We start from the raw sequence: 26,181 nt of genomic DNA, 5'->3' as shown, positions 1-26,181 counted from the left end.
TGGGGCTCAAACCCATGAACTGTGAGATCATGACCTGAGCCGAAGTCTGACTCTCAACCAACTGAGCCACCCAGGTGCCCCAAGGTAGTGTATTCTGATTGGTTTTCTTGGGTCATGTGCTAGCCCTTCACCAGTCACCTTGTCTAGGTAGGGAGTGTATTGTGGTTGGATATCCTGTGTCATGTGCCTATCCCTGGACCAGTCACCTTGGCCAGGAGGCAGTGTATTCTGACTGGCTCTCATAGGTCATGTCCCTATCCCTGGACTAAATACTATAGCCACATAGTTGGTGAATTCTACCTGGCCTCTTGGATCATGTGACTCCCCTTGGACCAATCACCATGGCAAAGTAGGAAGTGTATTCTGATTGGCTCCCCTGGGTCATGTGCCTAGCCCTGGACCAATCACTTTGGCCACGTAGGTAGTGTGTTCTGATTGGATGTCCTAGGTCATGTGCCTAACCTTGGAGTAATCACTAGGGACAGGAGGTAGTGAATTCTGACTGGCCCTCATAGGTCATGTGCCTATCCCTGGACTAATCACCATGGCCACGTAATTGGTGAATTCTCACTGGCTATCCTGGATCATGTGACTACCGTTGGAGCAATCACGGTGGCAAGGTAGGTAGTGTATTCCGATTGCCTCTTTCGGGTCTTGTGTGTAGGCCTGGACCAATCACCTCATCCAGGTAGGTAGTGTGTTCTGATTGGATATCCTGGGTCATGTGGCTATCCCTGGATCAATCATCAAGGCCAAGAGGTAGTGAATTCTGATTCTCTCTCATAGGTCATGTGCCTATCCCTGGACTAATCTCCATGGCCATGTAGTTGGTGAATTTTAATTGGCTATCTTGGATCATGTGACTACCTTCAACCAATTATCATGGTAAGTTAGCTAGTATAATCTGATTGGCTCTTCTGGGTTATGTGCCTAGCCCTGACCCATCACCAGGACCAGGAAGGTAGTGTATTCTGATTGGCTCTCTTGAGTCATGTGGCTAGCACTGGATCAGTCACCTAGGCCAGGTCGTTCTTATATTCTGATTGCATATCCTGGGTCATGTACCTATCCCTGGACCAATCACTGTGGCCAGGATGTATTCCCATTGGCTCTCATGTGTCATGTGCCTTGCCCTGGAGAAATCACCACTGCCAGGTAGGTAGTGTAATCTGATTGGCTATTTGGGTCATGTGCCTATCCCTGAACCAATCCTGTGGCCAGGAGGTATTGTATTCTGTTTGGCTATCAGGGTCATTTGGCTATCCCTGGATCAATCACTGTGCTAGGTAGGTAGTATATTCTGATTGGATCTCCTGGGTCATGTGAATATCCCTTGACCACTCACCATTGCCAGTAGGTTGTGTATTTTGATTGGCTATCCTGGGTCATGTGATTCTCCCTGGACCAAACACCAGCCCTTGGCTGTGTATTTTGATTTGCCCCCTCAATCTTGTGACTATTGCTGGCCCAATCACCATGGTCAGGTAGTAGTGTATTCTGAATGACTATCTGGGTCTTATGCCTATACCTGGACTAATCACCATGGCCGTGTTTGTGGTGAATTCTGTTTGGCTATCCAGGGTTGTGTCCATCCATAAACTACTCACCATGGCCCTGTAGGTTGTGTATTTTTATTGGCTGGGTCATGTGACTACCCCTGAACCAATGACCATGGCCAGGTAGGTAGTGTATTCTGAGTGCCTATCCAGGGTCATGTGTTGATCTCTGGACCAATCACTGTGACCAGGTAGGTACTGTATTCTGATTGGTTCTCTTGAGTCATATGCCTATCACCATGTACAAATCACCATGGCCAGGTAGTTAATGTATGCTCATAGGACTATTCTGGGTCAAGCACCTATCCCTGGACAAATCACCATGTTAGGGAAGGTAATATTGTCTGATTGGCTCTCCTGGGTCATGTGCCTAGCCTTGGACAAATCACCATGGCCAGGTAGGTAGTGTATTCCGAATGGCTCTCCTGGGTTATGTGCCTCCCCCTGGACAAATCACCATGGCCAGGTAGGTAGTGTATTCTGATTGGCTATCCTGGGTCATTGCTGAACCCTGGACCAATCACCTGGGCCAGGTAGGTAGTGTATTCTGATTTGCTCCCCTGGGTAATGTGAATATCCCTGGACCCATCACCATGGCTAGTAGGTTGTGTATTTTGATTGGCTATCCTGGGTCACATGATTCTCCATGAACCAATCTCCAGGCCAGTTGGTTATGTATTGTGATTGACCCTCCTGGATCTTGTGACTATCACTGGACCAATGACCATGGCCAGGTAGGTAGTATATTCTGACTGGCTACTGGGTCATGTGACCATCCCTGGCCCAGTCACCATGGCCAGGTGGGTGGTGTTCTGATTGTCTCTCTGAGGTATAGGTCCATCCTAGAATTAATCACCATGACCTGGTAGGTAGTGTATTCTGATTCATTATCCTGGTCATATGCCTAGCCCTGGACCATTCACCAGGGTCAGGTATGTAGTGTAGTCTGAATGGCTCTCCTGGGTCATGTGCCTGTCCTTGGACCAATCACCATGGCCAGGTTGGTGGGGTATTCTGATTGGCTATCATGGGTGATGCGCCATTAATAGATTGACAGCCTTACCTGAGGGGGAAGTTATAGTTCCTATAGGAAAAGATGCTAGGAAAGATGTGGCAGAAGTAATATGTCAACTACATGTATACAGTCAATTCCCTGAAAAAAAATCACATTTTGTAAAATAACACTAAAATTAATAGGACTAGTAGAAAATAATTCAAGTCGGAGTAGAACACTCAGAACTTATACAACATTATTAGCAGAATATTGATAAAATAAGAAAAAGATGAATATCTCAGGTAATAATTTTGACACCTCAGACACACACCTTGGTATGGTTAAAGGCTGCCTCCAGGGATATTAAACATTTAAGGAACCAATAGAGAGAATTCTGCCTTGATAGAGCTGAGGAGATACAGATAGAAGCACAGTTCTAAGACAGTGAGGCTACTATTAAGAGGAGCACAGTAGGGGGTGCAATCTGTCTGATGCAAGAACCATGCAAGGCTGGGGTGTACCTTCCTGGGGAGGAAGTCTTGGGTGCAGATCCTCACCTGTAAGGGTTTTTTTTAATAAAGCTTAAAAGGCTCCCAACTGTGCAGCAGGCAAGTTAAGTCGTTTTTCCTTTCTTGCTGAAGATTATAATTATACTCCAATACAACTTCCACATTATATTGACATTGATCCCCTATTTGCAATTGCATATAAGCTCATTTTTATGGAAAATGTGTTCTAACAGAAGAGATAGTGTGTGTATATATATATATATATATATATATATATATATTTTTTTTTTTACCAACTATCAAATATTTATCAAGCACCTGTGATCTAATCCAGTCTTGTGTTTCTAAACTCTAGTCATTTGTGCGCCTGGGTGGCTCAGTCAGGCGTCCAACTTCATCTCAGGTCATGATCTCACAGTTTGTGGGTTTGAGCCCTGAGTCGGGCTCTGTGCTGAACAGCACGGAGCCTGGGGCCTGCTTCGGATTCTGTCTCCCTCTCTCTCTCTGTTCCTCTCCCACTCATGCTGTCTCTCTCTGTCTCTCAAAAATAAGATTAAACATTTAAAAAAATTTTAAACTCTAGTCATTTGTTAATGAATCCCAGATTCATGTCTCTGGTCTGAAAACTTCCTCTGAGTTGCAGACCCCATCCAGGAAACTGCTGATTACCCTCAGTCACCTTGATGACTAATAGGAATATGAAAGTTACCCTGTACAACATCCAGCTCTTGATATTTCCCCCAGGTCTTCCTTTCAAGGTCTTCCCTATCTTGTTTAATGGCAACTCTCTTTATATTGATACTGAACCAAAAAACCTTACATTTTTTTTATTCCTCTCTTTCTCATACTCCATCCAATCCATTAGCAAATCCTGTCTATTCTACCCTTCAAAACACATCTAGAATCTGGCCACTTCTCACAACTTGTGCTGCTAATGTCCTTGTCCAACCACCATCATCTCTGCTGTGTTGTTACAAACAGCCCAACTGGTCTCCTTGCTTCTGCCCTTTGCCTCCTATAATCTATTCTCCCACAGTAGCTGGAATGATCTTTTAAAACTACAATTCCAGGGGCGCCTGGGTGGCGCAGTCGGTTAAGCGTCCGACTTCAGCCAGGTCACGATCTCGCGGTCCGGGAGTTGGAGCCCCGCGTCAGGCTCTGGGCTGATGGCTCAGAGCCTGGAGCCTGCTTCCGATTCTGTGTCTCCCTCTCTCTCTGCCCCTCCCCCGTTCATGCTCTGTCTCTCTCTGTCCCAAAAATAAATAAACGTTGAGAAAAAATTAAAAAAAAAAAACTACAATTCCAGACATGTCATTTATCTGTTGCAAATTCACCACTGTCTCCAGAGTAAAAACCTGATTTTTATAATCATCCCTAAGTCCCTACATGACCCAATCCATACCATCTTTCTAAACCCATCCTCTTCCATAGTCTTCCTAGTTCACTGCACTGTATTCAACCTGGCCTCCTTCCCATTCCATCCACACACAAGGCTGGTGCACTGACTGTTCCCTCTACCTAGAACTCTCTTCCCCGGATATCATCAGGGCTCACTCTCTCAATTTTATATTTCTCCTCAAAGGTCCTCTATCTCTGAGGTCTTCCTTGACGGCCTGATTTATTTATTTTTTAAAGTATTTTTTTATTTTTAAATTATTTTTAATACTTTTTTGAGATAGAGATAGAGAGAGAGCAACAGGGGAGGGGCAGAGGGAGAGGGAGAGAATCCACGCTGAATGTGGATCCTGATGCATGGCTTGATCTCATGATCATGAGATCATGACCTGAGCTGAAATCACGAGTCAATTACTTAACCGACTGAGCCACCCAGGTGCCCCTTGACTGCCTGATTTAAAACAATGACTCTCCCACTTAACCCCAGCACCCTCTATCCTCCATTCCTGCTTTATTTTCCCCCATAGTTCTTGTCCCATCTAACATACTAAATATTGTATTCATTTATTTATCTTCTGTCTCCCACATGTTCAATATAAGCTCCACAAAACATGCATTTCTGTTTTATCAATGTTGTATCCCTAGTACCTAGAACACTATCTGGCATGTTGTAGGTACTCAAGAAATTTTTGTGTGTATATTTGCCTGTTGTGTGCCAAAAACTATTCTTGGTATTAGGAATATGGCAAAAAATAAATGAGATAAAGCCTCCCCACTGTGTGCATCATGCACGTGTGTGTGTATGTGTGTTCATCTGCCTAACTCCTAGTGTCTAGAAAGCAGGAATTATTTTAATATCATCGAGCCTATTCTGTATGGACAAGCAAATTTTTTTTTAATTTAACTTTATTTTTTATGTTTTTAAATTTACATCCAAATTAGTTAGTATATAGTGAAGCAATGATTTCAGTAGATTCCTTAATGCCCCTTATCCATTTAGCCCATCCCCCTTCCCACAACCCCTCCAGCAACCCTGTTTGTTCTCCATATTTATGAGTCTCTTTTGTTTTGTCCCCCTCCCTGTTTTTGTATTATTTTTGTTTCCCTTCTCTTTATGTTCATCTGTTTTGTCTCTTAAAGTCCTCATATGGGTGAAGTTGTATGATATTTGTCTTTCTCTGACTAATTTCACTTAGCATAATACCCTCCAGTTCCATCCACATAGTTGTAAATGGCAAGATTTCATTCTTTTTCATTGCCGAGTAATACTCCATTGTGTATATATATATATATATATATATATATATATATATACCAAATCTTCTTTATCTATTCATCCATCGATGGACATTTGGGCTCTTTCCATACTTTGGCTATTGTGGATAGTGCTGCTATAAACATGGGGGTGCATGTGTCCCTTCAAAACAGCACACCTGTATCCCGTGGATAAATGCCTAGTAATGCCATTGCTGGGTTATAGGGTAGTTCTATTTTTAGTTTTTTGAGGAACCTCCATACTGTTTTCCAGAGTGGCCGCACCAGCTTGCATTCCCACCAACAATGCAAAAGAGATCCTCTTTCTCAGCATCCTGGCCAACATCTGTTGTTGCCTGAGTTGTTACTGTTAGCCATTCTGACAGATGTAAGGTGGTATCTCATTGTGGTTTTGATTTGTATTTCCCTGATGAAGAGTGAAGTTGAGCATTTTTTCATGTGTTGGTTGGCCATCTGGATATCTTCTTTGGAGAAGTGTCTGTTCATGTCTTTTGCCCATTTCTTCACTGGATTATTTGTTTTTTGTGTGTTGAGTTTGATAAGTTCTTTGTAGATTTTGGATACTAACCCTTTATCTGCTATGTCATTTGCAAATATCTTCTCCCATTCTGTCGGTTGCCTTTTAGTTCTGTTGATTGTTTCCTTTGCTGTGCAGAAGCTTTTTATTTTGATGAGGTCCCAGTAGTTCATTTTTGCTTTTGTTTCCCTTGCCTCTGGAGACGTGTTGAGTAAGAAATTGCTGCGGGAAAGATCAAAGAGGTTTTTGCCTGCTTTCTCCTTGAGGATTTTGATGGCTTCCTGTCTTTCATTGAGGTCTTTCATCCACTTTGAGTTCATTTTTGTGTATGGTGTAAGAACGTGGTCCAGGTTCTTTCTTCTGCATGTCGCTGCCCAGTTTTCCCAGCACCGCTTGCTGAAGAGACTGTCTTTATTCCATTGGATATTCTTTCCTGCTTTGTCAAAGATGAGTTGGCCATACGTTTGTGGGTCCATTTCTGGGTTCTCCATTCTATTCCATTGATCTGAGTGTCTGTTCTTGTGCCAGTACCATACTGCCTTGATGATTACAGGTTTGTAGTATGGCTTGAAGTCTGGGATTGTGATGCCTCCTGCTTTGGTTTTCTTATTCAAGATTGCTTTGGCTATTCGGGGTCTTTTCTGGTTCCATGCAAATTTTAGGATTATTTGTTGTAGCTCTGTGAAGAATGCTGGTGTTACTTTGATAGGGATTGCATTGAATATGTAGATTGCTTTGGGTAGTATCGACATTTTAACAATATTTGTTCTTCCTATCCAGGAGCATGGAATCTTTTTCCATTTTTTTGTGTCTTCTTCAATTTCTTTCATCAGCTTTCTATAGTTTTCAGTGTATAGATTTTTCACATCTTTGGTTAGATTTATTCCTAGGTATTTAATGGTTTTTGGTGCCACTGTAAATGGGATCGATTCCTTGATTTCTCTTTCTGTCACTTCATTGTTGGTGTATAGGAATGCAACCGATTTCTGTGCATTGATTTTATATCCTGCAACTTTGCTGAGTTCGTGAATCAGTTCTAGCAGTTTTTTGGTGGAATCTTCTGGGTTTTCCATATAGAGTATCGTGTCATCTGCGAAGAGTGAAAGTTTGACCTCCTCCTGGCCGATTTGGATGCCTTTTATTTCTTTGTGTTGTCTGATTGCAGAGGCTAAGACTTCCACTACTATGTTGAATAACAGTGGCGAGAGTGGACATCCCTGTCTTGTTCCTGACCTTCGGGGGAAAGCTCTCAGGTTTTCCCCATTGTGGATGATATTAGCATTGAGTCGCTCATATATGGCTTTTATCATCTCGAGGTATGCTCCGTCTATCCCTACTTTCTTGAGGGTTTTTATCAAGAAAGGATGCTGTATTTTGTCAAAGGCTTTCTCTGCATCTATTGAGAGGATCAAATCCTCTTTGTCCTTTCTTTTAATGATGTGATGAATCATGTTAATTGTTCCATGCTGAGCATGAAGCCTGCTTAGTATTCTCTCTCTCCCTCTTTCTCTCTCTGTGCCTCCTATGCTCATGCTCTCTCCCTCCCCCCTCCCTAAAAAAATAGAACAAATAATGAGTATTATGCAATAAGGATTCTCCTATGTACTTACTAATACCTGTAAATTATACAAAATCTGCTTGATGTGTTCCTTGATTTTTGTTTTAAATCTGAAAAGCCCGATTAATCGTTAAGTCTGATTCCACTGAACCATTTCTTCCCTGATAGGTAGTTCTATAATATCTTGACATTAAACTCTCACAAGCTGACTGTAAATCTGTAAATCTGTTTGGTCATGGAAATATTCTATTCCTATCAGCAGCCAACATAATAGAAAAAGTGTGAAAAGTAAAATTACAATGAAACCGCATGGCACTGAAATAACATGCTCTTAATTATGGAGTAGCACATTGGTGTCATGGGGCAGCACATAATTAAATGGAAAATGAGGTGGGGAGAGAGAATGTGTTGTAAGCTCAGAGGTGGAGCAGTAGCTGGTGGCTGGATTGTCTGGGTCTAAGGATTGGGCAATTCTGCATTTCCAGCCTACTGAATGTAGTACCGTTGGGGTTGGGAGGTCTCGGGTTAGGATGACTGGTGAGATTTGATTTCCCTGTACCTCCTTTTATCTTCTGGTTCAACTCTAGGCCTCTCATACCAAGGGCAGCCAGGAGATGAAGGACAGCTGCGTCATTTAAGGTGGTTCCATATCCTCCCTCTAGGTAGCAGGGAATGGTTTCTCAGTAAACCAAACACCAGAGAAAAGCCATCAAGTGGGGAGGTACTGATTTTGTTCACTTGAGTTTCATTATTCCTCTTGAAGTTCTTTCAGTCTGCCAGCTGCTCCCACCAACATCATGGGCCCCAGAGGCCCCGTGTTTCCTCATTAAAACTTTGTCACGGGGTAGAACAGTTGAGACAATGTGGAATTTTAAATGAGAACCCTATGACACACCAAGAAAGAAAAAAAAAAGCACGTAAGAAGTATTGTAGAGAGAATCAATTATCTCCAGTAAGAAAAAGCAAGACTCTATTATTTATTTGTTAAGATCTTTACGTGTATCTTTGATATTCCTCTTAGCAGCCCTAAAAGATAAGGTAGGTGTTATCATGCCCACTCTACTGATGAGGAAACTGAGGCTCAGAAAGTTTAAATACTTTGTCCATAGTCACATAGCCAGTTAGCAAAAGAGCCAGAGAGTTCTATTTTTCACAAGTAAGGTGCTGGTATCAATTAGACTTTGTCACAAACTGCTGCCCCAAAAGTCAGTGGCTTAAAACCAGAATCATTTACTCTCATGTATCTGTGGATTAGATGAGAGTCAGCTGATTTAGGCTGAGCTCAGTTGGAGGTGACTCTACTCTGTTGAGTCTGTTACCATCTGGAACTACAAAGCTGGCGCCGGCGTGGCACACTCTCTTTATGGTTAGTAGAAAGGTAAGACACAAGGGGAAACACGCAAAGTCTCTTGTTAGGCTGAGAACCGGCACGGCATCATTTCTACCTCATCCCATTGGCCCAATAAAGTCCTTAGGCTGAACTTAAAGTTAAGGGACAGGGGAGTTCACCCCATCCAGGGAGGGTACTGCAGTTACATGGTTAAGAGCATCTGGACAGGAAAGGAGAAGGAATTGGAGTCACTGAACCATTCTACCCCAGTGTTCTTCCCCATTGCACCAGACAACTTCTCTGCACTTGTTTCTCATCTGCCTTCCAGCTCCCTATGGCTGATCCAATGGGTGTCTGTTCTTCCCTCAAACCAGAGTCAAAGGATGTGATCATGGCTGTTCTATTGCATTCCTCTGTGACAGTCTGGATCGTTAACTCAAACTGTTATGCCATCCTTCCTGGGAGACCTACCTCTAAAACACAGGGGAGTGGCCTCATCTAAGCTCACAGCAAATCTCCAACACAGAAACCCCTGCAAATCAAAAGAATTGTAAAACTCATATAGTAAGATGCATATACAGCCATCAAGAGTGGGTCATTGCGTGTATCTGAACTATCCCAGCTAGACGCTGATTCTCTGATGTCTAACTCTTTTCTTTCATCCCATTCATTTGGACATTTTTCAGTTGAGTACCTACTGTGTGACAGGTAGGGCATGAGGCACTTGAGATGCAGTGATGAGTAGACACAGGCCCTGCCCTCCCAGGGGTGTTTTTCCCCCCCTTGGTAAATTAGTATGTACTGATGTGCGTTAATGAATTCATGTCATGTTATACACACTCACATTTGCATAACTTATTTCCATCTTAACAAGAATTTTAACCCCAAATGTGACCCTTTATGTCATGTCTGGCCCTGATGGGCTAAGGAACACTTTTTTTTTTTAATTCTTTTTAACATTTTATTTATTTTTGTGAGACAGAGAGAGACAGAGCATGAGAGGCAGAGGGGCAGAGAGAGAAGGAGACACAGAATCTGAAGCAGGTTCCAGGCTCCAAGCTGTCCGCACAGAGCCCGACAAGGGGCTTGAATCCGCAGACCGTGAGGTCATGACCTGAGCTGAAGTTGGACGCTTAACCAATTGAGCTGCTCAGGTGCCCTGGGATAAGGAACACTTTCTGAGCAGGAATGGTTTTCTGGAGTGTGTACATCATACCACCTAGCCTGTCATTGAGAGTGAGGTCCTAGAATGAAGCCTCTCTACCCACAGTGAATGGACTTGGCAGAAGCCCTGCCTGGAAGGTGAAGTCCAGTTGATTATCCCAGGAGGTGATTTTGTGGATACTCAGTACTCTTCAATGAATCCATACACAAGTACATGCTAAGGGCTGGGTCCTGAAAGAATGTGGGCTCTGCAATGGAACTGCCCAGGTTTGAATCCGCACTTAACCATTTATCAGCCATGTCACCTCTCTGGCATCTGTTTCCTCTGGGTAGAAATGGAGATCATCAGAGAAATTGTTCATGAGTTACTGTGAAGTTTAAATAAGATAATTTATATAAGCACTTAGCACAGTGCTTGACACATTATAGACACTGAATGAATGCTTAGCTGTCATTATCTTGTCCTATAAGCACAGCTGGGTAGAGGAAGGATACAAAATAAATTGAAGAAATTATTCTTGTCTCTAAGAAATGAATAATCCATTTCAGAAGAGAAGGCATATATTAAGCAACAAGAAAGAAATCACAGATGATTATATTAGTTAAGGCTCTTTTATTTGCAAGCAACCGAAATTAACTTTGCTTTATTGAAAAAAAAAAAAAGATAGAGTGTAAGAGCCAATGCATTGTAATCCTTCAGGGGTATTCCAAAGGCTCGAAAACAAGTTTAGCTCCCGAGCCTCAAATGGAAAAGAAGCAGGCCAGCTCCAGAAATTCAACAGCTAGTACTGGCTGTGGATCCTGGGCCTCAAGTTCAGACAGGAAGGTGACTTGAACTCTAACACCTCCCAACCTCTGGGTCTCTGTATCCCAAGTTTCACATTTCCAGGAGGAAGAAAATGATTGGCTCAGCTTGTGTTAGTTTTTTTTTACCTCTGGACTGATTGATTAGCATGGTCTCATATGAGACACAGCAAGCCTTTGGGGCACCACCTCCTATATATTAGAATCCTCTTCCTGGATTTGAATAGGGAACTTCATAGAATATTTGGCCTCCTGTGACCTCTTTGCCCTCATCTCCTACAGTTGACCTTGCTTTTCTTCAAAAAAGCCAGACACACTATGCATCAGGAACTTCCTACTTGCTATTCTCATCTCTCAACCACAAGAATCACTTCTCTACTTCAAATGTTTACTCAAATGTCATCTGCTCAGCGAAGCCTTCCCTGACAAAATTATTTAACATCACAAGTCATTCCCACCACCCCCATACACACACAAACCCATACACATGAACACTTCTACTCTCTCGTTCTCTGCTCTATTTTTCTCTGAAGTATTTATAACCTTCAGTACCAGTTAGCTACTTCTGCATAACAAAACACTACAAACTTAGCAGCTTAAAACAACAGCCGTTTTATTTAGCACATGATACTGAGGGTTGGCTGGGCAGGTCTTCTATCCTAAACTGATTCAGCTGATCTCTTCTGGGTTAGCGCGTGCATCTGTGCTCAGCTGGCAGGTCAGCTGATGGCTGAATGATCCAGAATGGCCCCGTTCACATTTCTCATGGTTGGCAGGCTCAGAAACCTCTGATCTCTTCCATGTAGTTTTCTCATCCTCTAACAGTCTTTCTTTGATTCATTCCCATAGTGGTCTCAGGGTTCAAAGAGCAGTTAGGGAGTAAGCCGCAGTGAGCTAGCACTTTTCAAACCTGGCTTGTGTGTCTTCTTTGCTAATGTCTGATTGGCCAAAGCAAGTCACATGGCCAGCCTAGATTTTTAAGAGGTTGAGAAATAGATTCCAATTCTTGGTAAGAAGAGCTGCAAAGCCATACCACAAAATAACATGGTAAAAGCGTGCTCAAACAGGGATGGGAGGTATTTGTGGCCATGCTTGCAATCTACTGCATCTTCTAACATAGCATGTAACTTATTTATTTTGCTTCTTGTAAAAATGACTTGCCATTCATTCATGAATTCCTGCCACAAGCATAACATGGTTGGGGGTGATGGTGCAAGGGGCGGGGGAGATTTGTGTCAGGAAATTAGTTTCAGTTTCTTTGCTCACACTGAAGAAAGGGTGTCTATTTCTGTGAGAAGTTTGATTTTTTTAAATGTCTTATTTATTTTTGAGAGAGAGAGCACGAGCAGGGGAGAGGCACAGAAAAAGGGAGACACAGAATCTTAAGCAGGCACAGAACCCAACGTGAGGCTCGAACCCACGGACCACGAGATCATGGTCTGAGCCAAAGTCGGACGCTTAACTGACTGAGCCACCCAAGTGCCTCTACCTGAGAAGTTTTCATTACAGTCTGCCCATCAGTTACCACATTTGTATGTTACAGCTAGCTTCTATGCAATTTTGTAACTGTTTTAGTAGCACAATAAACTACCCTAGCAATTGCACAGACAAAATCAACATCCGCCTGAACATTTAAATGAATGCAAATCAACCTAATGGCCTCTCCTGGAGGGAGCATTATCATGCAATGAACATTTGCTCTAACTGATATTATATATGCAAATGAGATTTTAATTTTGATATACTTTCATATGGACATATTTTCAGTACAGTGCAAATCTGATGGCAGTTCATTGCCATTAAGGCTGAATCAGTCTGTTTTCTAGTGTGCATATGTGTGTGCTTAATACTGATATAGACAGTGAGCTTTAATTTTCAAAATATCAGGTGTTCTATTCTGCTGGCCACTTCCCCAGTCCCATAGCAGGCATATTATGGAGAACTTTATTTTTAGGATGGGGACATGATTTCTTGCCCTTCAACATTTTTTATTCTTTTCTCTTCTCCAACCATCTTCCACCCTCTCATTTTCCTCAGCATCACCCTGGACATTTTTGTTTAAGATATTATAAAGGCACAATGTTGTCACTACTATTATAAATTCACTTGACCTCTCCAAGAAAAAGAAAGGAAGGAAGAGAAAAAAAAGGAAGAAAGAGAGGGAGGGAATGAGGGAGTGGGGAAAGCTAGAATTCATTGAAAGCTTGCTCTATGCTGGGCATGAAAACCCTAGACTAGTCCTCTGTGGTAGATATTCTTGTCCCCATCCAACAGCTAAGGAAACAAAGGCACAAAGAGTTTAAGAAGTCATTTTGCCAAAAGTCATAGAATTACTAAATGGCATACCTGGCATTGAACTTAGGTCTATGGGAACAAAAATGTTCTCAAACCTTAGCAAAGGTGGACTGGGCCAGAACTTACTGAGGATGTTACTAACAACCTCTCCTGGAAAGTATTTATATCTCTGATAAAAATGTTTGGGCACTTTTCTGATAAGTGTCGACGAGATTTAGAGCCCTATCTTGGAAGTGAAATTTATGCTCACAATACATTAACCGCACAGCCAACCATCTTTCTTGTCTGTAACCTAGAGCCAGACCTTCTTTCTACTACCTAGTTTAACATCAGGATCTAACCACACGCTCACCCTATTAAAAAATCTCTCCCAGTGGTACTCTCATTCATTGCTGGGAGGAGTGGAAATGTGTACAATCACTTGGGAAAACTTTCTGGCATTATCTCCAAAAACTATGCTTGTGCAAACCCTGTGACCCAGCAACTCCACTCCTGGGCATGTACCTAAGAGAAAGTAGTGCACATTCCACCAAAAACCTCATGCAAGAAGGGTCACAACTGCATTCTTTCCTTTTTTAACATTCATTGATTAATTAATTTTAAGTCATCTCTACTCTCTAAAACCAATGAGGGGCTCAAACTAACTACCAAGAGTCACATCTATAGTCTTGATAGTCTACTATCAAGAGTCACATGTTCTTCCAACTGAGCCAGCCAGGCACGCCCACAACTGCATTATTTCTAATCGTGGAACACCAGAAGCAATTCTAATGTCCAAGAACACCTAAATAGACAGGTAAACTGTGGCTTATTCATACAATGGGATACCACGCAGCAATAAAAATGAATCAACTCTTGCTCCACAAAAAAAGCATGGATGAAGCTCATAGGCAATTTTTTGTAGAGCAAAAGAAAGCCCTGCACAAAAGAAAACCTATGATATAATTTCATTTACATGAAGTTCAAGAGCAGGCAAGATTCATCAGTGGTGGCCTACATAAGATAAAGCAGTGTTGATGGGGAAGAGGCATGAGGGAGATTTCTCTGGTGGTGGGAATGTTCTGTACCACAATCTGGATTGTGGCTACACAACTAAAAATTCACCAAGCTGTACACTTAAGAGTGATGTACTTAACTGTGTGTATGTTATACTTCAAACAGTAATTTAAAGAATCCCATTCCAGAAAGATTCTTCACCTTTTCTTGCTATAAGCTTGAATAAAACCTTTGACACGCACTGACAATCAGTATGTTTCAGGAACTGCTTTAACATGTGACTGGCTCCGATGCCATGTGCTTTGCATTTACCAAATAGAATTATGCCCTTTTGCTGTTATTTATCTAGCCTGAGGGCAACCTATGCTTTGTTGCGGTACTCAGACTCCTGGTATATCTCGGGCTTGTATTACATTCAGCTCTCAGATCAATAGTTGACTTCCATCCACTCGTGTACTGTTGACTGGTTAGAGAAGAATCTCCCGGTCCCTTATGTCTGTGTCTCCCCACAGTTCCTGCCTCAATGCAATGCTGATTAAGGCGCTCGAGTACAGCTGTTGGATTAAACCACGACAGAAGTTGCTTCATATAGCTCACTCACTTTCTACCTCTCCAAAGAGATGAAAAAGACGAATTGGGGGGAAGTTTAGCATGCAGACGTTTCCCCCTAGACATTCCTCACTCTGAGGTTTCCTTTCCCCTGCATCTATCACATGCCCGGAAAGTGTAAGATGATGCTGGCAGAAAGCTGCCGACTGTTGTCAACAGGCCCACAAGGGATAAAGAGAATAATGTCATTCTTCCTTATAAGTAGACCTATGAGAGGTGCCAGGGTGGCTCGGTCGATTAAGCGTCTGACTCTTGATTTTGGCTCAGGTCATGAGCTCATGGATCGTGAGCTCCAGCCCTGTATCAGGCTCTGCGCTGACAGTGCAGAGCCTGCTTGGGATCGTCTTCTCTCCCTCTCTCTCTTCCCCTCCCCCCCCCCTCAAAATAAATACATAACTTAAAAAAAAACTAAGTAAACCTGTGATATTTGCCTCAAAATATATACCCATAGAAAGTTCTTTGTATTATTCAAGTACATACACACATGTATATATGCATATAAATATCCAATATATATGAGATATGTTTACATACCATGCAATTCACCCATTTAAAGTGTACAGGGTTGTACAGTAATCCCCACTATCAATTTTAGAACATTTTCATCACTCCGAAAAGAAACCCCATAACCATCAGCACTCACTTCCCACTTTCCCCCAATCCTCCAGTTATAAACAACCAATAATTTCTTTCTGTCCCTACAGAATTGCCTATATTGGACATTTCATAAATGAAATCATTCAGTGCGTGGTCTTTTGTGTCTGGCTTCTTTCACTTAGCATAACGTTTTCAAGGTTTACGACACATGTTGTAACATGTGTCAGTACTTTATTCATTTACAGTTGACCCTTCAACAGTCTGGGGTTTAGGGGCACCAACCCCTACACAATTGAAAATCTGCATGTAACTTTTGACTCCCCCAAAACTTAGGTTTGGGGGGAGTCGAAAGGCAGTCAATAGCCTACTGTTGACCGGCAGTCTTACCGACAACACAAACACGATCAACATATATTTTGTATGTTATACGCACTATATGCTGTATTCTTACAATAAAGTAAACTAGAGAAAAGAAATTTTTAAGAAAATTATAAGAGAAAATACATCTACAGTACTGCACTGTATTTATAGGAAAAAAATATGCATATAAGTGCACCCATGCAACAAATCCATGTTGCTCAAGGGTCAACGGTATTTGGCTTTGCCTAATAATGTTCCGTGATATGGACATACCACAATTTATTTGTCCATTTATCACCTGATGGACATTTTAGTTGTTTCCATTTTTTGATTGCTATGAATAAAGCACCTATGAACATTTATGTACAAGTCTTTGTGTGGACATACGTTTTTATTTTTCTTGGGTATATACCCAGGAGTAGAATGGCTGGATCATATGGTAACTGTATGTTTAACCAACCTTTGAGGGTTCCAATTTCTCCACATCCTCATCAGCACTTGTTATTATCTGTTTTTTTTTTTTAATTGTAGCCATCCTAGTGAATGTGAGGCGGTATCTCGTCATGGTTTTGATTAATACTTCCCCAATGATTGGTTTCAATTTCTTAAAAATATTTTTAATGTTTATTTATTTTTTGGGGGGGAGGGGCAGGGTAGAGAGAGAGGGAGACACAGAATCTGAAGCAGGCTCCAGGCTCTGAGCTGTCAGCACAGGACCCAACACGGGGCTCGAACTCAAGAGCTGTGAGATCATGACCTGAGCCGTAGTTGGCCACTTAACTGATTGAGCCACCCAGACGCCCCAGCATTTCCCTAATGATTAGTGATGAGTGTCTGTTCATGTGCTTATTGGTCATGAGCATATCTTCTTTGGAGAAATGCCTATTTAAGTCTTTTGACCATTTTAATTCTAGTTTGGATGATTGTTACACAGAGCAAAATAAAAACCCAAAACTTAAGAGGACATGTGATTCCCATTTAATTTTCTCTAAGAGTGGCAAGGCCAATATACAAACAACAGGTCTGGTGATATCAGGCAGGCAACAGTGAAACGTAATGAAGATAAAACAATGCAGGAAAAAAATCTCAATGAAGTATAATTATGATATATTTTTATGTATTTGGAAAACAAGTTAATTCCAGCCCTGCAAGGCTGCACATTTACCTCAAGCATTAGCAGCACTCCATTTCGATTTTCTTTCAGCTAAAAACCAAGGAACTGTTAAATTGACAACAGGCTTTCATTTTGTCAGAACGGAGATTAAAGCACCCAAGAGAAGTTTAAGCAATTCTTTTCCACTGGGTAGGCTATTATTAGGCAAATTGCACTTTGCTTTTCAATATTTCTAATAAACACTCTTTGTATGATTATCCCCTAATACAAGCCCATGCCATATCCAGGAGGTACTTGGCTTCACATGACCTTGTTATGAAAAGCCTATGTAACATCTAAAAATATCTCTAGGATTAGTAATATCTGTTGTAAACGAATTGACTTAACTTTTCCTTTCTTTTCTTTGTTTGTTGTTTTTTGGGTTTTTGTTTGTTTTGGTATGACCCTAGAGAGAATTGTCTCCATTAAGCTACTCAGTAGGCTGGCACCAACTCCCAAACCTGGAAGTGCCTGGGCTACCCCACATCACAAGGGATTTTTATGATAAAGAAGCATACTTCCACTAAACAATTTGCAACAAGCCAAACGCTGAGAACTGAAGTCCTGGGGAGCTTGATGATACCTCAGCAATCCACAGGGAGCATTCTCAGGCCGCTTACGGTTCCTGTTACCAACACAGAAATAGCCCCATTACTTGCAGAGTCTGCTCAGTAATCCTGGCTGCTGCTTAATTATCCTCCACCAGTCTGATGTTTTTCCTTGAACATCGAACGGCATCGAAGTTTCCCCTGATGCAGCATTCACAAAAGCAGCAGTATATGTCCTCTTCAGTCCTGCTCATAACTCCAGGCCTTTTAGGGGAACCCACAATCCTTGCAATCAAGTGTCCGATTGGAGATTTTCACTCCCCGAGGGCTCCCTCTTTATGGTATCATTGCTTCTGAAAACTAAAGAAAGCCACTATGGGATAAGAGCAGGGGAGCCGTTCTCTTTTCTTTCTAAGACCTTAGAATCCAAGTGGTTACAGTCTCATGTTAGAGGGTCAGAGCTGACTTCAAGCCCAGATCTGCCCTTTTGCTGGCTGTGTTGCTTTGGGTGGGTTTATTTGGCAATTTCTAGATTTCAGTCTTCAAAATCTTAATCAAGAAGGGAATTATAAATGAGTAGTAAAAGCACACAGGGGGCATCTGGGTGGCTCAGTCGGTTAAGCGTCGACACTTGATTTCAGCTCAGGTCATGATCTCACAGTTTGTGAGTTTGAGCCCCGCATCAGGCTCTGCGCTGACAGTGCGGAGCCTGCTTGGAATTCTCTCTCTCCCTCGTTCTCTGCCCCTCCCCCACTTGCACTCTTTCTTCCAGAAGAAATAAAAACACTTAATAAAAATAAATTTTAAAAATACATAAAAGCACACAGAATGAGGGGCGCCTGGGTGGCTCAGTCGGTTAAGTGACTCTTTTTTTTTTTTTAATTTGTAAACATTTTTATTTATTTTTGAGAGACAGAGAGAAACACAGAGCGTGAGCCAGAGAGGGGCAGAGAGAGAGGGAGACACAGAATCCGAAGCAGGCTCCAGGCTCCGAACTGCCAGCACAGAGCCCAACACAGGGCCCAAACCCACCAACTGCGAGATTATGACCCGAGCTAAAGTCGGACACCCAATCGACTGAGCCACCCAGGCGCCCCGAGTGACTGACTGTTGATCTCAGCTCAGGTCTTGATCTCAGGGTCGTGAGTTCAAGCCCAGCATTGGGGTCTGCACTGGGCATGAGGCCTACTAAAAACAAAACAAAACACAAAATGAGCTTTGAAAGGGTTAGAGGAAGAGTCTCTAGGCTGAGTTTCCAGTAACACTCCCAGGGCACATGGCACACATAGGCTAGCGAGACAGTTGCCCCATACCCTGCCTTCCTATCTTCTATCTTGACATTTATTTATAGTAGAGAAGCATTTATCACTGTGCAGGATAGTTTGAATTGCAAAATACAGCTATATTTAACAACATTTTTGAAAAGTAACAAAGAGCCTGCCCCATCTCCTGCCTTTATAGCCTATGAAGATGGACAAGTGGACCCTGTGCATTTTCTGTGGGTTAAGGAGAGATCATGGATACCATCCAGATATTCTCCTAAAAATAGTGAGAGAATCCCTCACTTTGTTCCTTCTGTTCCATTTGCTCAAATACAGACTTAGAATTGTGGACGCCAGATGTCCAATGGGGGATCACCAGATGTCCCCATAGTACATGGTTACTAGAGGCATAACAATTAAGTCCCGTGCTTGAAAAAAAAGATGGACAAGTGAGTGGAATACACGTTGGATAAGACACTAGGAAAACCGAATTCCATGTCCAGATCTGCCAACGTACTCTGTGGGAGCTTAGCTTGGGCAAGGCACCAGACCTCCCTGACCTCAATGACTTCATCCAGAAAATTGAGGAAGTGGCCCAGTTAGTAAAGCCAGTTATTGTTCCAGTAATCCTAGGAGCATCCGTGAACTCTGCAAATTATATAAGTAGATATGTTTCTCGCATTTAATTTTTAATGGAATTAGTTGTCTCATGGTTTTTAAAGTCATACATTCTCATTTTTGAAGGCTAGAAAACTATAAAAAGATAGACCTTCTTGTAATTCCCACTACACCTTATGTTTTGTATTCCTGGACTTTTTTTCTCAGAAATTTCCCCATTCCCGTTCCCCTCCAATATAACATTATTTTGTCTTAGAAGATCCAATGTGAGCTATTCTTGTTTCAAAAATGGCATTTCCAGTATAAAAGTGGACTGTTCAATCCAGTCCATGAGCATGAACTTTTAAGTCGGGGGGGGGGGGAATTATTAAGTTATGCTACTTATTTTCATCTAAATTTAATCTTCTATTTCAATTCCAGTAAATAGTCCAGTATTAGGTGGCAGAGACATAACTTAAGCAACCTAATGTTAATTTTCTCTATACCTAATGAGAGTAATGCTCTGGAAAGTCAAATCCTGAGAAAGCCTGTCAATTTGTCACATAAGGCTGAAAACAGGACTAGGGGACTGAGAGGAGTGGGGGTTAGATAATTAGTACCATACTTTAATGCAAAATTAAATTTGAAATGGAGACATTAGACATTGAAGTACTCTGTTTAGTTTTGTCCTCAAGTGAGAAAGACAGCTACCTATGTGATATATTTGAAAAATAGCCATGGGGCGCCTGGGTGGCTCAGTTGGTTGAGTGTCTGACTCTTGATTTCCACTCAGTCATGATCCCAGAGTCGTGGGATCAAGCCCTGAGTTGGGCTCCGCACTGAGCATGGAACCTGCTTAAGATTTACTCTCTCTCTCTCCCTCTGCCCCTCTCCCCCACTCATACTCTCTCTCTCTAAAAACAAACAAAACAAAAAAGAAAGAAACTAAAAATAAATAAAAAATAGCCTCAACTTCCACCTCTCAGCACTATTTGTTTTGAGCTGAAATTCTACCATTTCATCGTGCTTCAGAGCATATTTAATCTTTAGAAGTCCTCTCTATAAGGATGCAACTACCTGTTGGAAGGAAGGGCAGGTAATTACTTATTACCAAGTAATAAGTTAGAGGAGACTATAACAGCAAAGCCCTCAGGAAAAGGAAGCGAAGAAGGCCATCTCTTACATGCCCATCACACTCTGCAGGGAGGTTTCCCACTTTAACTCACGCAACACTGGGACACAGGCAGAGCAAGTGCTGTCGCACCCATTTGACGTACGAGGAAATGGAAGCTGCAAAAGATGAAGTGACTTGTCCCATGGCCTAAGGAGTGGATCCAAGAACTCCAACTCCCAACCACTGATTCTTGGTGCACAGCACTTTGCACTCCCCCACCTCTAGAGCCAGGGGAATGACGATAAGTGAAAATAGAAGGGGAAAGGAGGAGACATATTAAGGACTTCACTCTTGCCTACAGTAAAATGGTATTGTGTTTCCAACTGGACAGAATCCTTTCCCCTTTATCTTCAGTGAATGTGTGACCATTCTTACCCCTTGCTTAAGGCCCACAGTGTCGTGGTGCGACATCCGAAACAAAAAAACGGACACACAAAAACACAGGTCTCACTCTACAGCACCTTGTAAATCTACATATGCATTTCCTGGCGTCTGTTCATGAGTGGTGAAGAGGAACTATATCTCACCACGCTGCGAGACGTCGCTCATGTCCTCTTTGAAGCATTCCTCTGCTCATTCATTTATGGTAACTCCCCCTCACCCCCCACGCCTGGCTCCCCCCTCTCTCTCTGAAATCTCTCCAGGGCCTCTCATACACATCTCCAGCCTTTCCAGACTACTCTCGTCTTCTGGGAGTAGTTTTCTACCCTTTCCTATGTAAATCAACTTAGTGTTTTCACTTTGTCTAATCCTTCTCTCCACTTAATATTGTGGCGGCCATGCTGCAACAACCTGGGATTCTCAAAAGGTGAGAGAGGAGGAAAAGCTGGGAATCCATATACATCACTAAAATGGATCCTGTCATAGCCAACAGCAAGATTCAAAGTGTCTGTGGAAAATGATTAGCTCAGTCCTGTCCTCTCTCCTTCCTCTCCCAGTTTAACCTCTTTAGGGGAAAAGTGGGCTTATTATAAAGGATTTATCTCTCCCTCTAAACTAGGGCATTTAAGCTGTGCTTTTTGAATGCTGAGGAAATTGAGGAATTACAGGTCTCCTGCCTACTACCACACATCTCCTAACTTGGGCATTCCCAACTTGTTGAGAAAGAGCACTTGTTTTAAGAGTGGAACAGTTGAGGCACCTGGGTGGCTCAGTCAGTTGAGTGTCCAACTCTTGACTTCAGCTCATGTCATGACCCCAGGATCATGGGATGGAGCCCCAAGTCAGGCTCCGCACTAAGCGTGGAGCCTGCTTAAGATTTTCTCTACTGGGCACCTGGGTGGCTCAGTCAGTTCAGTGTCCGACTTCGGCTCAGGTCATGATCTTGCGGTCTGTGAGTTCGAGCCCCGCGTCTGGCTCTGTGCTGACAGCTCAGAGCCTGGAGACTTCTTCGGATTCTGTGTCTCCCTCTCTCCCTGCCCCTCCCCTGCTCATGCTCTCTCTCTCTCTCAAAAATAAACATTAAGAACAATTTAAAAAAATATTTTCTCTCTCTCTCCCTCTGCCCCTCCCCAATTCACACTCACGAGCTCACTCAAAAACAAAAAATAAAATAAAATAAAAATGGAACAGTCAATATGTATTTGCTCTCAATATTTTTACAAAAATTTGAGCTGAAATATCCTTTATTCCCCTCTATTATTTATAATGTTTTTTTAAATTTATTTCTGAGAGAGAGAGAGAGAGGAAGGGTGCAAGCAGATAGAGACAAGAGAGAGAGGATCTGAAGCAGGCTCCAGGCTCTGAGCTGTCAGCACAGAGCCCAATGTGGGGCTCAAACCCATGAACTGCGAGATCATGACCTGAGCTGAAGTCAGATGCTCAACCAACTGAGCCACCCAGGCACCGTTCTCTTATTCCCCTCTAGACTGTAAGCGCCTTGAGGGCATCTTTGTGCTTAGTTTAAGATTTAGTGGCATGTGACATATAGTAGGGACTCAATGTTATTACAAGAAGGTGTCCAATGATCAAAAAGTGAGAAATAGATACATCATTTAAAAATAATTTTATAAAAAAATAAATTAAAAACATTAAAATAACTTTATAATTTTATATTCTTTCCTGCCAGAACTGAGAGGTCCAACATCCTCAAGTATTGTTTATCTGCACAGCCTTTTCCAGCTGTGTTAAATCAATGGAAGCACTAGTCATTCTTATCATCAAACACCAATAATTCATTCATGACCCTGTGATGGCTTTTCTGATCTCCTGTGGAAAATGCTGCTAAAAACAGACACCCACCATTTTTATTTTATTTTCTTCTTTATGAGGAGGAAGTAAATAGTTTAATATCCATCACCCTGGAATATTTTTACTTCTGGCTTTTTTTGTTCTTGGTTCTAACATGATTTAAAAGATAAAATGTTTGGATAGAATGCTCATTTAATATAAGTTATATATGCACAAGACACATCTCTGACCATATTACATAGTCCAAACATCTTCATTATACTTGAATGTAGGAAGAGCAAACAGTTTGCATGGATATTCACTCTGGAAACAAATACCCAAGTCAAGCATTGCATCCAGTCAGTGCTCATATCTTTTCTTGCCTTAGGAGTCTCCATTGAGGACTAAAATATGGAGTTTGGCATATCAGCAGAAAAAAATACCTACAGACTTAAAACTTGTTTTTAATTTTTTAAAATGTTTATTTATTTTTGAGGTGGGGGCACAGAGAGAGGGAGACCCAGAATCCGAAGCAGGCTCCAGGCTCCGAGCTGTCTGCACAGAGCCCGACACGGGGCTCAAACTCAGGGACTGTGAGATCATGACCTGAGCCGAAGTCGGATGCTCAACCGACTGAGCCACCCAGGTGCCCCCAGACTTAAAACTTTGAAACAAGACTCGCCCTTTATAAGGAACCGCTTTGAGGAAGGGAAGAGAACCAGAGGTCAGGTACCTCTACATTCCATTTCCTTAGCAAATCAAAAGTACAGACTTTCTTTTCTATCTGAATATACTCACTGTTTTGATTTGGATTTCCTTAAAAGTGGAGCCAGGGGTAGAGTTCACCCGGACATATTTTGGGTTTTAGGTACATTCTTAAATCCTGTATCATTGTTCTTCCCCTCAGTGATTCCTCATCGTTTCTGGAGGTAAAAAGGGCTCATTTTCTTGTTTTCTGGCACATTTATAGATTTATTTATATTTTTCTAGATTGTCTTGCATTTTCTAGGAACTGGACACAGTGCAGCGAGGCTTGTTTCATGTGCCCAGTCTCTACAGTAAATTGAAACTGCTAATTTTCACTAAATCCTTCATGGTGAACTAGACAAGCACTAAAATCTCTCTTTTGAGTTTATTACCACCTCTACTAAGGAACCAGTGACAGAGTGGATCTCAGTCCTGAAAACCTGCCTAGAGCTAGTTCTTCTACATCAAAGCATGAGAATGCTTATTGTCCTTCAATATGCATTCTCTCCTTCCTTGCAGTAGAATCCCTGAGTTATAGCTGGGCCTATGGCCACCCAGCTAGAGACTACACGTCCTAGCTTCCCTCGCAGCTAGTGTGGCCAAGTCAGGAAATGCTGGCCAAAGAGATATAATGGAAGCAACGATGTGTCAGTAAATCTTGAACTACCAGCTCTCAGGGGTCGGGGTATGGGAAGAGGAGACTTGATGTGCAGCATTTGCTGATGTCTATGGTGTAAACACTCCCACCACATCTGATTTCAAGATAGAAGATCACCGAATGCAGAGTTGGGAAGAAATCAGCAGTAGACCATTATAGACTGTTGCTGCCATACAGGTAACATAGATTCAAATAGCAGCGATAGCACAGACAATAGTACAATGTAGTAAAATAGCTAAGAAGAGCTTTGAATGTTTGCCTTTTTAAAATACAATTTGTTTGATGGTAAATTTACATAATTTAATTTTTAATAACGGCTGTGTTTAGCCACCAGCTTGCAAAATTCTTGAAGATTTAACAATCGCCTCTCACAAGCTGGTACAAGCTGTGTGAGACAGCTCTCATACACCATCCAATGAAAGAAATGTGTGAAATATTTGTCACATTCTTAAAAGGAAACTTCTTGCCCTCCACTTCCCCTTTCCCTGTTTCTGCAGTCCAGAATACAGATTAAGCGGTGGTGAGTCACTTATTTTTTTTAAGTGTTTTTTTAAATTTCTTTTCTTTTCTTTTTATTTTTTGAGAGAGAGAGCGTGAGCAGGGCAGGAGCAGAGAGAGAGGATCCTAAACTGGTTCCATGCTATCAGCACCGAGCCCAGAGTGGGGATCCCTCCCATGAACTGGGAGATCATGACCTGAGCCGAAATCAAGAGTTGGACACTTACCTGACTGAGCCACCCAGGCGCCTCAAGTCACTTTTAAACAAACAGATGAAGACACCATTCAAGGGGCTGGTAAAACAAAAAGAAAGAAGAAATCTGGGTTCCTGGATGACTTTTTAGAGCAGTTTCCCTATTCCTCAGTCTACCTCCCAGGTCAGACTCTTCTGTGAGGGAGAAATAAATTGTCTGTCTTGCAAAAGATCATTGTTATCTGATCTCTGTTAAGGTGCCCAAACAAACTAACACCGAATTTGCTACCAGAAGCAGGGCTGACTTAACAGAATATGTAATATGTGCCATTTGCTTAGCACTTTGGGCAGCAGGCAGTGAGTAAACAGATAACGCGGTCTGGATAGATGGTGACCCCCGTTATGTCATAGCAAACATTTGGTAAAACTGTTGTCAGTGCATCAAAAGGCACGCCACTTGCCTAGTGAGCTTGTAGCTTATGGGAAAGCAGTTAAAAAAACTCACTTTTTTGGTCTTCCTTGGCTTCTTTTAGCAGAGTACTACAGTCAAGAACTGAACACAGTCAAGGGTTAACCAATTTGCAAAGGTGAAAGGAGATACAGTTCCACCAAGAGATGCTTTCAGCCTGTAGTCTACTACCTAAATTGAAAATTGGATAATTGGAGGTTTGGTACCTTTGGAGTAACAACTGCTTCCGTATTCCCAACACCATTGAGATGAGACTGTGGCTCTAAAGCCTTTCTCACGAGTATCTCATGTGACTGTTCTCTGTCAGGCGATAGGAGCTAGACTAGCAGGAAAGTTCAGATTAAGGGTTTTGCTTTCACTCCCAAGCTCACTGCTGCAAGTAAATTCAAGGTAGCCACCACCATTATGTTGAGGAAGAAGAAAAAATCATTGAGGAAGGTGACAAGGGTTGAGTACAGAGGCTAGTAAACAAAAGTGCTGGCGAATGTAAGAACTACTCGTCCTTGATTACTTTTGCATGGAATTGACTGAAAGCAAATAAACTAGCACTTTTCTGACAGTCTTGGTAGAATTATAATGACAAAACCTCTTTAAACCCTAAAGCAACCCCTCCTCCCTCAAATATGTACCAGCAGAAGTTGAGATATAAAAAATTTTGCAACCCCCTGGAAGGGTATACTTTCTGATACCCATTTCAAATGTAGCCCTCCAGAATAAGAGACAAGGGAGTCACTCCCAGAGTAGAACCCGGTGG

General features: G+C 42.1%; 1 long non-coding RNA gene across 1 annotated transcript; it reads left to right on the top strand.

Moving 5' to 3' along the window:
* The first annotated feature begins 19 nt into the window (after window positions 1-19).
* Window positions 20-25,203, top strand: LOC123383362. The gene is made up of 4 exons (XR_006593032.1): window positions 20-84; window positions 516-620; window positions 787-885; window positions 24,852-25,203. It is a non-coding gene; the product is annotated as an uncharacterized LOC123383362 (long non-coding RNA).
* The last annotated feature ends 978 nt before the right edge of the window (window positions 25,204-26,181 follow it).

Source organism: Felis catus, chromosome X, assembly GCF_018350175.1.
Source record: "Felis catus isolate Fca126 chromosome X, F.catus_Fca126_mat1.0, whole genome shotgun sequence".
Classification (NCBI taxonomy): domain Eukaryota; kingdom Metazoa; phylum Chordata; class Mammalia; order Carnivora; family Felidae; genus Felis; species Felis catus.
The sequence above is the reverse complement of the archived record's forward strand: the minus strand, read 5'-3'. Positions and strand labels throughout refer to the sequence as shown.